The sequence below is a fragment of the Cnephaeus nilssonii genome (assembly GCF_951640355.1).
Source record: "Cnephaeus nilssonii genome assembly, chromosome: 7".
NCBI lineage: Eukaryota > Metazoa > Chordata > Mammalia > Chiroptera > Vespertilionidae > Cnephaeus > Cnephaeus nilssonii.
In genome coordinates, this window is record NC_137078.1 from 41,585,537 (window position 1) to 41,600,888 (window position 15,352).

The window sequence follows — 15,352 nt, forward strand, 5'->3', positions numbered from 1 at the left end:
TAAACGTGGCAAAGAAAATGTAAGAGAAAAACGTTATTTCCTTCTCTTCAATTTTTGTATCTTCAATTTGTGATGAGAAATTTAACAGAAGAACCATGCCAGAAAATTAAGATTAAAATTTAACTTAATAGGTATTTTCTTGTAGAAGCAATGTATTAAATGTTTACGTTCATAGAACAGTACATAGCAAATTATTTTCCTTGTAATATTACTGAAATACTATTGTACTTAGAGTTCCATGTTGCCTACCTTATTGGACTTGTTGGTAAGCTTGGGTTTTGTGGGGAAGTGTATCCCACGGTGCATGGTGAGAAGTGCCCTGGAATCCAGTCTTGGCCTCCCCGGGTGCGGGGAGCAGGAGAGGTTTTGCAGTGTGGACTCCCCGAGCCCTGTGGGCTGGCAAGCCCCTTGTGTGAGTGCCCCGTTGAAAAATCTAAGTATATTGCTCAGTGTAAATCATGCTGTAATTTCTATATTGGATTTTAAATAAGTATGGGTCATGGAAGCCTAGTAAGTACATTTTTCCAGGTGTTTGTCCTTAATTTTCTTTTCAATCTCATGATAAGCATTTATGAAGTACCTGCTGTATGTCAGGACCTATTTCTACATCCTAGTCCATGGGGATCGGCAGACAACTAAGCACACTCCCTGCCACTGAGAATCTGGGAGTTGAGTGGAAGACTAGCTCTAGAAACCTAAGTTGTAAGAACAATGGTAAATGCTCTTCAGACATTGTCTGTTAATAAAATGTGGACTGATGGTTCTGCTCCAGGACTTATATAACAAGGATCCGGCTAGGCTTCCATTCCAGTTAGTCTTGGCATTATTTCCTATGGGAAGTACTACAGAATTGATATGTTGTTTTGTTTTGCTGCATTTTGTGTTTATTTTGTTTTCAACAAAATTTTGACCTGCAAAGCAGGGTAAGATTTTCTGCCCACAAAAACATGTATTGTTATCTAGTAGACAAAGTACTTCTAAAGGTTTGGGCCATGTAGATAAGGATATTGAAATAGGTTATTCTAGTCATTTTCTAAATACAGTGTTTTTTCAGGCTGGATGTAGTAGTAAAAGTGGAGTGAACTGTTGATTAAATTGTTTATTTTCAGAAGTTTTGGCAATCTTGGTCCCTGGCATATGTCATCAGTTTGGCGGAAATAAATGAACAAAATTCTCTACAAAAAAGTAAAAATTGCTTGATTTGTATAAAAACTTCTACTTCGCTAGTTAAGATTTTTTTAAAAAAATTTTTAATATATTTTATTGATTTTTTACAGAGAGGAAGGGAGAGGGATAGAGAGTTAGAAACATCGATGAGAGAGAAACATCGATCAGCTGCCTCTTGCACACCCCCCACTGGGGATGTGCCCGCAACCAAGGTACATGCCCTTGACCAGAATCGAACCTGGGACCCTTGAGTCCACAGGCCAACGCTCTATCCACTGAGCCAAACTGGCTTCAGCTAAAAAAATTTTTTTTAACATTTACAAATAACTAATTCTGGGGTCTTAGGAGTTATTGTAATGCCAGTGATACATAAAGATCTGCAACATTCATATATTTTATGTTCAGAAATTTACCCAGTATGATACTTAACACACAGGAAATACATAATATTTGTTGATGAGAAATATAAAATGCTAATGAAACAAATAGCAAATCACTTTCTTGGCATAAACGGGTCATAAATTTCAGGTTAAAATCCTAACTTTTCTCAGGAGAGTAGGAACTTTTGGAGTTTATTTCCAACCTTATGTAGCTTGGTTTTCTCCAGAGTTTTAGGATAGACTAGGCCCGAGGTAGGCAAACTGTGGCTCTCGAGCCACATGCGGCTCTTTGGCCCCTTGAGTGTGGCTCTTCCACCAAATACCACGGCCTAGGCAAGTCTATTTTGAAGAAGTGGCGTTAGAAGAAGTTGAAGTTTAAAAAATTTGGCTCTCAAAAGAAATTTCAATCGTTGTACTGTTGATATTTGGCTCTGTTGACTAATGAGTTTGCTGACCACTGGACTAGGCCATGGTACAAATAAAAAAACACAAAATTGGTGTGACTCTATAGAAATTTAATTCTTGTTCATGAAATGTTCAATATGGATTGGGAAGTCTTCCACCATTGTTATGACACCTGGAACACTTGGCCCCAACATCGTCAAAGTGGGGAAAGAACCAGCGGGCACGTGGCGTTGGATATCAGGACCTCACCTGAAGAGACATGATTTCCACCTTCATTGCTTCACTAAGAACATGGGCCTGCGGCCCCAACCTAACTACAAAGAAGGCTGGGAGAGAAAACAGCTACTTGGTGACCAATGACAGCGTTAACACATTGTAGTTGATGCCTGATATTTCATCCATTCAGTGACTTACTTAAAAAACAAAAACAACAGTAAAACATAGTACTCTGTGCAAGGGATTTATTGCTTGATTATTAAAGGCTTCAAATATTCTTAATTTTCGTAAGGAATGTATTTGATTACCTTCTCTAACCTTTTCATAATACAAAGCTTTAAAATGTTCCAATGGTAGTTTCACACAGTTACTAAAATATTTTACAGTGCATAGAACACACATTTCCTTTTGATCCAATAACTCTCTGAGAGATTATTAACTGATTTTAGAGCTGGTAACAGACTTCAGATGTTGTGATGAATCCAAAGTCACATAGCTAGTAAGTGATAAAACAACAGAACTTAAAGCCCCAGATCTGATTTCTAAATTTCCAATGTGGTCCAGACTGCTACAGTGCCTTTCAGACAGTTTTTCAAGTGATATTGTTCCATTCTCAACCCCTCATATGCCACCCTATCATCTACACCAAAGGTATTCATCATGTGGTCCATGTGTAAGACTCGGCCTTGTTTTGTGATGGTTACTTCGGCAATTTTATTCAGAATTGGACCTAATCCTGACAAGATTAGGACATTAAGGCTCTCATTGAAATACTAGTTCAGTAGTAAATAATACTCTAAAGGCCACTGAATGATCCAAGACACCTGGACAGCCTGCTTGTCCTGCCTCGGCAAGGTTAGTGTGTCATCGTGGCCCTCCATCACTGCAGTCACAGTGACCACTGTTTTGTCCAAAGGTCCAGCAGCTTTCTATAAATATTTCATCTTCCAACAACTCCCTAGGTAGGAGCTATGATTATACTTACTTTGCAGATGAGGAAATTGAAGCAAGGAAAGGTAAAGAAACTTGTCCAGTGTCACACAGCTAATATGTGATGGAGCTGGCATTTGAACACAGGAATTGTATGAAAATTATGGCGTATTCTCTCCTTAATCTGTTAAATGTCTATTTTCCTTTAATAGCAACCCGAATGGCCTTACATCTATAGTTTTCCCTGATTCTGTAAGCAGGCAGTCTCCTCTCTGCTCTCAGAATTGAACTAACTGTCTTTATTCATTCTTCAAATGTTTATTGAATACCGGGTTAGGACTGCAATGCTAAATGCTGGTTTGTGAGTGGTTTCTCCTCCACCTTTGCTAATGTTTAATCTAGATCCTTTTGCTGTAGTAAATCATGGCCATGAATATAACAGCTTTTCTGAGCCTTTTCCAGTGAATCATTAAGCCTTGGAGTGGTCCTGCAGACCCAGAGAGGTCTGGGCTAGATACTGAGTTCTTGGAATCGAAACATACGTGGTTATTAAAGCTAGTAGTGGCCTGGTGCACGACTTTGTGGACATTGAAAGGAAATTAATTAGAAGAAATATTTTAATATCGCTATTCACCCTTTCTCTATAATAGAAATGTCAACCAAATTCATGATCAACAATGACAGATCGAAACACATGCATGGGATTGGCACCAGTGAGAGCTTTATATGTATCGCGCATGTGCGAGTCAACTTAGCCTTTTGTATATATAAACTTGCTTAATTAGACCTGCTTTCTGATTTAGCTAAACTTTTTCCAGCCCAGTGAAGCACCCCAACTTCTCTTTCAGGTAATTGTCAGCACCACAGCAGTGAATATCAACACGAAGCAGATTATTATTGTAGATCATGCAAGGAGAACAAGGTAAAATATTTAACTGCAGCAGTGTTTAATATTTTGCACAGTGAGAAAACATGAAGTCATTTTCAAGGTCCACCATTTCTTACTTCTTTTCAGTTGGGTCAAGTTTCTAAGCTTTCTAAATCTCTGTTTTCCAGCTAATGAAAATAGGATTCCACCGAGTCTCCTATCTACCTACTCCAGGACTTCTGTGAGGATCAAATGAGATGAGGCACGGGAAAACGCTTCACAAACATTTGGTTAAATTGTAAAGTGTTTGCACCTGGCTATAAAGCAAGTTGTGTTCCTGGGCTGAAGAAACTCCAAGGAGGCTAGTTGCTAGGGAGAGGAAGCCAGGCGTTGCTATGTGACATCATTACCCAGTGCCCACAGTGCCCATTTCTGAGCTGGGCTGGGCTATGGGCTGCATTTTGTGCCATGGAGTCTTGGCAGTGTTGGCTGTGATTTGGTAGGATGTTGCTCTGGGGTGGTGGCGGGGCCTGTGTCCCACTTGGGGGAAGCTGAGGGTTACTTTTTCGGCACCAGGTCCTCAGTGCCATTTCCCTGTAAATGGCCAGTGGGCATCACGGCAGCTTATGCATTGAGCATTTGCCTCCTGGTGGTCAGTGCGCATCATAGCTACTGGTCAGACAGACACTTAGTATATTAGATATAGATAGATATAGATATAGATATAGATATAGATATAGATATAGATATAGATATAGATATAGATATAGATATATAGATATAGATAGGCATGCCTGAGGTCAAAACGTTAACAGAACAAGAAGCAGAGGTAGTCTCAGACTTGGGTATGACTGGCATTTAAAAGGCATGTATGGAAGCAGGCGAGTCAGGATTTTGAGAATGAATATCAAGAAGTTGTCCTCAATCATCTTTAGGCAGGAGAGAATTTCAAGAAAGTTCAGGCAAAAAGGTTGAATTCATTAAGAAACATCAAATGTACAACAAAAGCTAATTTTAAAGCCCTTCTGGATTCAATAATAGTGGGTGAGGCTGTTTCCTCCTTAGAGAAAGTTCAGGTTTGGCCCTGAGCTCAAATAATCACAAGAACACTTGACCCCTGCCAAGCCATCACACTGCTGTGTGGCTGGGAAAGTTCTCCCCGCTTCCCCCCTGTTTCTGACAAACCTTCACAGAATTGACAGTGATTAAGTTCACAAGAATGAAGGAGCTTCACCATTGGGACCACTGGTTCAATAGTCATTGCATAATAGGGTCAAATAGATTCAAATCTTTCTGTACGGTATCTGCTACTCACACACTTTACCACCATCTATATATATAAAAGCTAAGCGACCAGAACAACCGGAATGACCAGAACGACTGGTCACGATGACACGCACAGCGGCCAGCCAACCTCCCACGGCCCTCCCCCTGGCTGGCCGGCCCCCACCCATGCATGAATTCATGCACCAGGCCTCTAGCCAGTTATAATAATACATCTTTGCAAATTCTACTCCAGATTATACTGAATTAGTGTTTTCTCAATGTCTTTGAAAATGTTCTCACCTGTACTTCCATGTCAGCTACTGATAGAGGCTAATACTTCTGTCACTTCAAACTTGCCATTGACTCCCAAAAAAACAAACTCTCCCTTCCCCCCCCCCCCCCACACACACACAGACACGCATACACACACACTGGGCAGTATCATTAACAGCCGTTGACTCATCAAGAATCAAAAGCCAAGGAAAACCACTTGCCTTGGTTTTTTATTTATTTATTTTTTTAAAATATATTTTATTGATTTTTTACAGAGAGGAGGAGAGAGGGATAGAGAGTTAGAAACATCGATGTGAGAGAACCATCAATCAGTTGCCTCTTGCACACCCCAACCTGGGAATGTGCCCGCAACCAAGGTACATGCCCCTGACCGGAATCGAACCTGGGACCCTTGAGTCTGCAGGCCAACGCTCTATCCACTGAGCCAAACTGGTTTCGGCTGCCTTGGTTTTTTAAATTGACGACTGATGTTGTTCTCAATGTTCTTAGTTCTTAGAATAACTTGTTCTTACCAAAGAGCTAATAGCCTTAAGCAGGTTAATTTTTCAGTGGCAGAGATTAAAATCTTCAACTCACCATCAGTAAACAGCTTTTCTTGCCTGGCTAACAAATGAACTTCTTGGAAACTTATTTTGGTTGTAGCCTCATTTTCCTTTTTTAATTTTTTGAAGAAATTCGGATACCATAGGATATTCCATTTTAAATTCTCTAATTTTTCAGACCACTGCTTTCCCATGAGTTGGAAATACTGTGATGAGTGCTTATCTAATAATGACAACATATGCTGTATTCTTTCAACACAGCCAGTGTCATTGCGTAATAAAACCAGGATTTGATATGAAACTTGGTAACCAAATTCCACTGTGCCTCAAGAGTACAGTATGAAAAATCCACTTTTCTCTTCTTGTTTGGTCATGATGGCTAAGCACAGGTTGTAAAAATAATTTTAAATGTCACTGTAGGGTGAAACCTGTGGCGCCAAAACATTGTCTAATTATCGCTGCGATTTGCAGCCCACAGTTATAACTGAGCAGCAGTGCAAAGCCATGCAAGCATCACATACGGCTCCTGCCACCATTATTCAACTCTGCCATTCGAGCGGGAAAGCCGTCATAATGGTATATGAATGAATGAAAATTCTTGTGTCGGTATGAAATTTTAGTTATGGCTTCTGAAGTAGAATTTCATGTAATTTTTATTGGCTTCAAAATATTCTTCTTTTGAGGGAGACAGTCGTGGACTTGACTGGATATGGGGTTACCATTCCAGCTGCTAGACTGGTCCTCCAGGGCCATAACTAGCACTCTCAGTCCCATGACAGCAAGGTTATGTTTGATCCAGTGTATAAATGACAGAGACCCAGTTGGAAGTAACAAAGGCAAAAGAAAAATTTGACAACTTGTGTCACAATACATTGAAAGAGCATTATCAGTGTGTCCTAATAGAACGGGATGCCAATCTCTAGTTGGAAATACAGGGCAAAGGGTCCTTCCCCCCAGGGGAAGCAGTTGGCAAGGCCTGTGGAGGTGGTCAGGACCCCAGACTCATGGGCAGACTCCAGTCCTCAGAGTATATGAGCAGAAACCCAATCCCATGGACCAAGCCAGTGGTTTCCATCCACGGCTATGTGGCAAGAAATTAGTTACAATAAAGTATAAATGCTTGTGAATGAATTTCCTTTTTAAATGTTATTTAGAGCAAGTTCACACTTTTTCCTCTTGTCGTTCCCACACACTCACATTTCGTCGGGTCTCTTGACAGCGAAAGAAGGGTGTGGACTACCCACTAACAGGTAGGGGCATGTGCTGTGCACATGAATGTCACCAGGTGAGGCTTGGTGGAAAAACACTAGACTGTGCAGCGAGATTGCTATCAAGAGAAGACCCACTGTCCTGGCCAGGTGTTGGAATGTAATCCTACGCACTGAGGGGTTGTGGGTTTGATTCCAGGCCAGGGCACATATTTGAGCTGTGGTTCGATTCCCATGTGGGGCTTGTACAGGAGGCCATCAATCGATATTTCTCTCTCTCTCCTTTTCTCTCTAAAAATCAGTGAAAACATAACCACTGGTGAAGATTTAAAAAATGAAAGAAAGAAAACCCACTGCAGTAGTCCAGTAGGATCCCAGAGCTCACCATCCAGAGCCTGTGGTGACTGCCATGCAAGAAAATCTAGAGCCCACATACCTATCGGCTCAAAGGCTACCAATAAGCTGCTGGCGTTGGTCAGGTTTGCTGGATGGTTGTCAACTTATAGGTTGGAGTTTATCACTTCTGCTTCAAGGTCACAGAATATTCTTCCCCTTGAGATTTGGAAGGAGTTGTTCAAAGTTTTTCTCCTGGCCTGCATTTTCTCCTGGAGTTGCTCAGAAAATGGTCTGTTAGACCCTCGACAGGGAAAGTAGTCAGAAATGAGGTCCCCAAAGCCAGGATATTGGGAATGCACTGAGTGCAGTTAGCCCTCTGTATCCACAGGTTTTGCATGTATAGATTCAAGCAACTGCAGATGTAGAGGGCCGACCGTATGCATTGTTTTTTACATTTTACATGAGGGACTTAAGCATCTGTGGATCTGGAAGCTGAAGGGGATCTCCTGGAACCAATCCTCCGCGGATACCGAGGAACTCCTGGTTGACTTTCTGGGTGCTGCCTGTGCATGGCGCCCTCTTGGACTCTTCCTCATGCCCCGAAGGGAAGTACAGTGAGAACCAGGTCCGTGGTGCTGAGGGCAGGAGTGACAGGAGTCCTGACAATTCTGCAGGACTGATTCTTCTCAAGAATGTATTCTTTACTATAAGAATCTTAGTCCTTTCTTCTTTAGAGCTGTCAACCTAAGAAATGTCCAAACTTGCAGAGAATTTTTATACGTTTTTTTGAACCAAACTGACAACAATTGCCAGGAAGCAAAATTTCAACACATTGAGAAAGTGCTTGAGAGAATGGCAGTTTTACAGCTTGTTTTATATATTAGAATAAAAGTAGGAGATGCAAGGAGGGTCGTGGGTTCAATTCCCAGTCAGGGCACATGTGTCTGGATTGTAGATTTGATCCCCTGTTGGGATGTGTGTGGGAGGCAGTCAATCGATAAAAACATCTTCACATGAGGATTAAAAAAACCCAAAATTAGCTTACAGAAAATTCATGTGATGAAAATACATTATTGTTCTTAATGTGGCTAATATAACCCAAAAATGTCTAAATGATGAAATTAAAATAAAGCTCAGACTTATGTAAAGTACTAGAGGCCTGATGCATCAAATTCATGCAAGGGGCTCAGCCCTTGCAGCCTGGCTTCATCAGCTGTCCAGTCTAATTAGCATATTATGCTTTTATTTTCCACACTAATAAAAGAGTAAGATGCAAATTGACCGTACCTCCACGATGCCCACCAGCCAATCAGGAGTGAGTATGCAAATTAACCCAACAAAGATGGCGGGTTAACTTGCATACACAGGCACCAAGCGGCCAGGGGCTGGGTGGGATGCTTGCATCGTCGCCATGGCGATGATGCAGGCATTCCGCACCACCCCAGCTGCTCCAGGCCTCTGGGCAGCGTGGGAAGGCGGAAAGGCAGTTCCAGGCTGGAGCATAAAGGCGGCTCCGGCCACAGTGAAGGCAGTGCCAGCAACCAGGGTAAGGAAGGCCCATTCTTGCACGAATCTTCATGCATCGAGCCTCTAGTTATAGATAATTTCATTGATATGTGTGTCTTTTATTCTCCTGGTATGTCTCTGCTCCTTTGATACCAGGTTTATCCATATTTGTATTAATTACTGGTGGGTGTATTTCCTGAGCAGGAAGTGTTCTGAGTGTGGCCTTTAGCTAGAGATCTCATACTTTTGAACTTTCCCGTCCTTCTGGACTATTTATTTCTGCTGTAAATCTTTGATGTCTTTTCATAAACACCTTCTAACAGTAAAGGAGCAGAAATATCTCCAAAATAAATTTGACTCAGGCAGGTGCCTTTTATAATGTCAACTAGAGGCCCGGTGCATGAAATTCATGCACGGGGGGCAAGGGGATGTCCCTCAGCTCAGCCTGCACCCTCTCCAATCTGGGACCCCTCGAGGGATGTCTGACTGCCCGTTTAGGCCTGATCCCGGTAGGATCGCGCCTAAACGGGCAGTTGGACATCCCTCTCACAATCCAGGACTGCTGGCTCCCAACTGCTCACCTGCCTGCCTTCCTGATTGCCCCTAACCGCTTCTGCCTGCCAGCCTGATCACCCCCTAACCACTCCCCTGCTAGCCTGATTGATTCCTAACTGCTCCCCTGCCAGCCTGTTTGCCCCTAACTGCCCTCCCCTCCAGGCCTGGTCACCCCTAACTGCCCTCCCCTGCAGGCCTGGTCCCCCCCAACTGCTCTCCCCTGCAGGCCTGGTTCCCCCCAACTGCCCTTCCCTGCAGGCTTGATTACCCCCAACTGCCCTCCCTTGCAGGCCTGGTCCCTCCCAACTGCCCTCCCCTGCTGGCCATCTTATGGTGGCCATCTTGTGTCCACATGCGGGCAGGATCTTTGACCACATGGGGGCAGCCATCTTGTGTGTTGGAGTGATGGTCAATTTGCATATTACTCTTTTATTAGATAGGATAGAGGCCTGGTGCATGGGTGGGGGCTGGCTGGTTTGCCCTGAAGGGTGTCCAAGAGCAGTGTGAGGGTTCCCTTGGGGAGTGGGGTGGCCTGGGCGAGGGGCCTGTGATAGTTTGCAGGCCAGCCATGCCCCCCGGCAACCCAAGCGAAGGCCCTGGTATCTGGGATTTATTTATCTTCTACAATTGAAACTTCGTAGCCTGGAGTGGAGCCAAGCCTTCTGCTCACTCCATGGCGGCAGCCATTTCTGTTGGGATTTATTTATCTTCTATAATTGAAACTTTGTAGCATTGAGTGGAGGCCTAGGCTGGTAAGGGCAGGTGGAAAGCTTGGCTTTCTCCATTGCCAGGGAAACCCAAGCCTCCCTCCTGCTCTCCGTGGCCGCAGCCATCTTGTTTGGGTTTATTTGCATATTTGCTCCTGATTGGCTGGTGGGTGTGGCTTGTGGGCATGGCTTGTGGGTGTAGTGGGGGTATGGTCAATTTGCATATTACTCTTTTATTAGATAGGATGAGTCAGAAGAGCTAAGAAGTTACAGAAACCAGACAGACCCATTTGTTATACATAAGTTTGTTCCTTTTCAATGATTTTCTTCCACTTTCTTTCTGTTGTGACCTTGCAAAAATCCAGTTTTCTCACTGGTTTATACTCTTCCCTGGAAGCAAAAATGAATGATTTTATTTTTCTAATCAGTGAAAACACCAGCAGTTCTTTCATTAGTATTAGAATTTTCTAGGGTTCAGGGCATCTCTCTTTTTAAGGCAAGATATGTCCTCTTTTAAACATAGTTCTAAATCCATTCACTTTATTTGATTAGGGCACAGAACAGAAAGCTGTGATCTCTTTTGTTGTTGTTAATCCTCACCCAAGGATATTTTTCCATTGATTTTTAGGGAGAATGGAAGAGACAGGTAAAGGCAGAGAGAAATATCGACATGAGAGAAACATATCGATTGGTTGCCTGCCTCCTGCACAGGGCCCAACCAGGGCCCAGGCTAGGGAGGAGCCTACAAACAAGGTTGCAGCCCTTGACTGGAATCAAACCTGGGACCCTTTGGTCTGCAGGCTGATGCTCTATCCACTGGGCTGTGGAGAGTGGCTATAGCGTTTGGACAGGTTCAAGCCTCAGACTAATGAGAGGGCATGATCCTCTCATGGCAAAGCCACGTGTAAGTCCCAGCCAATTATAGCCAAAGGCTATAGTTGTAAGCTTGACCTTATGGTCCGAACCTGTGGTCCCACGTGGCTGAGTGATATAGGCTGCGGGAGATGCATCAAGTAAACAAGGCTTGATCAGGTGCATGTAATTGAGTAGATTTGAAACCCGAGAGAACATTGTGACCACGCCCTTACTTTGCCTCATGGAATGTGGCTATAAAATAAAGACTCGGCTTGCAGGCCATGGCGCTGTCTCTGCATCAGAAAGTACAGCATCCCACCCAGCCCCAGTTTTCTTCTCTTGTCTGTCTTAATTCTTCACTGCCCCCTCTCGGGCTCACCGAACCTGGCTGTGCTGGTGCGGCACATATGGTGCCCAACGTGGGGCTGAGAATGGGGACCAGGGGCCTGAGTTCATGGCTGTGCTGGCGCTGCACACTGGGCCAAACTGGCTAGGGCAGAAAGCTGTGATCTCATTTCCCATGCTTCCCTTCCACCGGACCCCACATCTTCAGAGAGCTCACACTGCAGGAGGTTTGCCCCCAGATGTGCAGTAGAGCTGGGCTCCGCAGCATTCCTGAAGGGGCAGGGGAAGGAGAGGAGGAGGACGTGCTCTCAGTCCCTCTCTAACTCTAGTGATCACCCCAGATCAAAAGAGAATACTGGACACATCAAATATATGAGACTCCAACGAAACCCAAGTATTTATCTTACCAGTTTAGTTGCTCTCTCAAGTGCACAACACTTTCAAGGTTGAGGATAGTTTGTTGGCTTGGTTATAACTTTAAAATATTTAGTCTTCAGGTGTATGGACTTATTTGTGCCCTTGCCCCTGAGACCTGCAAACGTAAGGGGACACTCTGGAGATGTTGGGGAGCCTGGGGCTGTTGCAATCACTTTTCCTATAAGGGAAAAGCCTGCCTGAGAGTGGAGGCAGTTCAGAGAAAAGCAGAGGCAAGAAATGGAGAATGAGACGGAGAACTAGTGATATTATCAGTCATTGGGACCTGAAGAATTACACATGAACTTTTAGTTTCTTAAACTAATAAATTCCTCCTTTTTCGCCCAAGCCAAATAGAGTTTTCTGTCATGTGTATCAAGTGCCATGACTTGTATAGAATCCTGATTTTTGGTTCCGGAAAATGTGACACTTTTACATGTTAGCAGTGGGAGTGACAAGACAGCAACTGCTAAGGAGAATGGGAAGGAGAGGAACCTAGGAGGTTTTGGAAAGAGGGGGCATGAGTGGCAGTAAAATAAATATGAGTGCCACTAAAAACTTATACTCACTTCTTAGTGTTATCTTAAGATCAAGTACTGTAGCAGTCCATAGATAAACTTAAAAACTGTTTACAAAATCTGTCTGAATATGTATATGCACTTTTCTAGAGAGTTCATAGCTATTTTCAGATCCTCAGAAGGAACTGTGAGCTCCCATGCGTCTAGGAAATTCTGCTGTACTAAATGGGGGGAGATTTTTGAAAAGGTGGTAGGATGTAAGCAAAACCCTAACCCTGTGCTTTAGGAAGATTATGAAAGCACTCATCATGACAGTGTCTCTCCAAGGATACACCACAACCGCCTGCACCACAGTCACCTGGGCACTTGTTTCACGTTCACATTCATGGGGCCATAAAGACCCAGTGAATTAGAATCTTTGAGGTGGGGCCCAGGACTCTGCATTTGGGGCCTTGCAGGTGATTCTTATCAAGACTAAAGTTTGAAAACCACGGGGTTATTGCTTGGATTAAAGGAGGGAAAGACTGGAGTTCGGAAAACTAGATTACAATGGGCCACAGGAAACAGCTGAGCACTCTCACCATCTGACAGCGTTACTCGCGTAACTATCGATGACTAGGTTACTCACAGGTTTCACAGCAGTTTTATTAGGAGTATTCAAGTCTGTTTTTTCACCACATATTAACTAAAGACGACAGAAAACACTGCTTGAGGCTTTGAATGTTCAACTTCGCTAGCTGCACGTTCCAAGCCGAACTGCATAAGCCCTTGGAGGAGTTCTTTATTCCAAGAAACAGTTTCTGGCAAGTTGGAGTATTTTGTTCTGGTCACATCTAGAGAAGCAACAAAAATTAAGTAGTTATAGGTACTCATCATAAAGTGACAGTGCTTTAAATATTGCTCTGCTGGTGCATATATATGAGTTTCAAAAGGAACAAAAGAGTAAACAGTGCAAAGCAAGTCTTGCTCCCCCCATTTTCTCTCAGGTACCCACTTTCCCCCCTCCTCGGAGGCAAACACTGTTACTAGCTTCTTTTGCACCCGTAGTGATATATGTATGTGCTTATACACATATGTAACAATTCCTCATTTGGGTAGTAGGTAGAAGAGAGAACGTAACAGGCCTGAGAGTGCCACCCTTAGTAAGGCCTGCTTGCAAGGTCGGCCATTGGCTGGCCTCTGGGGACTTGGCTTTCAGATGGTTCCTACCGTTTCTGGGTTTCCATGATAGACGACACTTCACACGTGTGGTCACAATTGGGTGCTGGAGTAATTAAGCATGTCCGACGTTACTCCGTGGGGAGAGAACTCCTGGAAGCTGGCGCCTGGTTTCCTCCATGCTTCACCCCATGCACCTTTTCCTTTCGCTAATGGTGCTTTGTACCCTTCTGCTGTAATAAATCTTAGCTGTGAGTACACGTTTTTGCTGAGTCCTGTGCGTTCTTCTAGTGCAGGCGTCCTCAAACTACGGCCCGCGGGCCACATGCGGGTGTTTTTGCCGTTTTGTTTTTTTACTTCAAAATAAGATATGTGCAGTGTGCATAGGAATTTGTTCATAGTTTTTTTTTTTAACTATAGTCCGGCCCTCCAACAGTCTGAGGGACAGTGAACTGGCCCCCTGTTTAAAAAGTTTGAGGACCCCTGTTAGTGATAACTGAACTTGGGAGGTCTTGGGAACCCCCCACATAGGCAGGTATGTATTTTCTTCTGTGTGACAGAATAGTCTGAAACTATGGGAATCAGAAGGCTCTTTCCTTGTTGGTTAAAAGATAACTAGATTCAGTGAAACCATCCATATTAAGAATATACTACCTTATTGAGTTTATCAGTCTCAGCCCTACACTACCATTATTGTGTATCTCAGTAATAAAAAGATGTTTTCCCTGACTTACATCTTGACGATCTGTTCACTCTGGAGAGAAGATGACTGCTGAGGAGTGGCTGTGCATTTCATTTACAAATTCTCCAGCAGGATCCAATCTGAACCTGGCGCTCTGTGATGCTCTGCAGTTATTATGGGATTCGCCATCTTTCGGGGGAGGGGGAGGTTGGTGGCTATTTACATCTTCTCGCTCCTATTTTAGATCTCCCTTTCCTGTATCCCCTTTATTCCTCTTTCTTTGTTTTGGTGAAACACAGTCTATAGTAATTTCTTGGGAAAGAGTGTATTATAGGTTATACTTTGAAAGGTTGCATGACTTTCCCACGTGATTGATAATTTGGCAGAATTTCAAGTGGAGTCATATTCTTTTAGAATTTCAAATGATTGTTTCATTGTCTGAGCTTCAGGTGTTGCTGTTGAGAAATCTGATGGCATCCTGATTCTCTATTCTATGTGACTTTTTTTCCTCTCTGGAAACTCTTAGGATCTGTTCTTTGCTCTTTCATTCTGAAAACTCATGTCCTTCAGTCCTGAAAGTTTTTATTGAATTACTTCATTTCTTCTCCTCTGCACTGCTCTTCCAATTTTCTTATCTTTCTCTTTGAAGAGCATTTTGCTCTATTTCCCTCAAATCTTCTGTGAGCGTTCCCCCCCCCCCCCCTCACTTGTGCTACCTTCTAATTCCCCAAACTCAATTTACCCACCACCCCGTTTTTATTGCATCCTATAGAGGCTACATATTCTCTTAACCCTCCAGGAATATTCCCGGGAATTTTAAAAAGTGTTCACCCTGCAGTGTCTGTTTCTTCCATATGCCTCTTTCTGGTGGTTAGTCCTCTTCCCTTTGTATCATTGGGTTTTCTTGTTTGCTGTCCATGACTTAAAAAGATAAAAAGTGAAAAGGGAGGGAGCTCTGAGTGAGTGGGTCCCTCTCTTGACTTTGAATTTCAGTATGGAG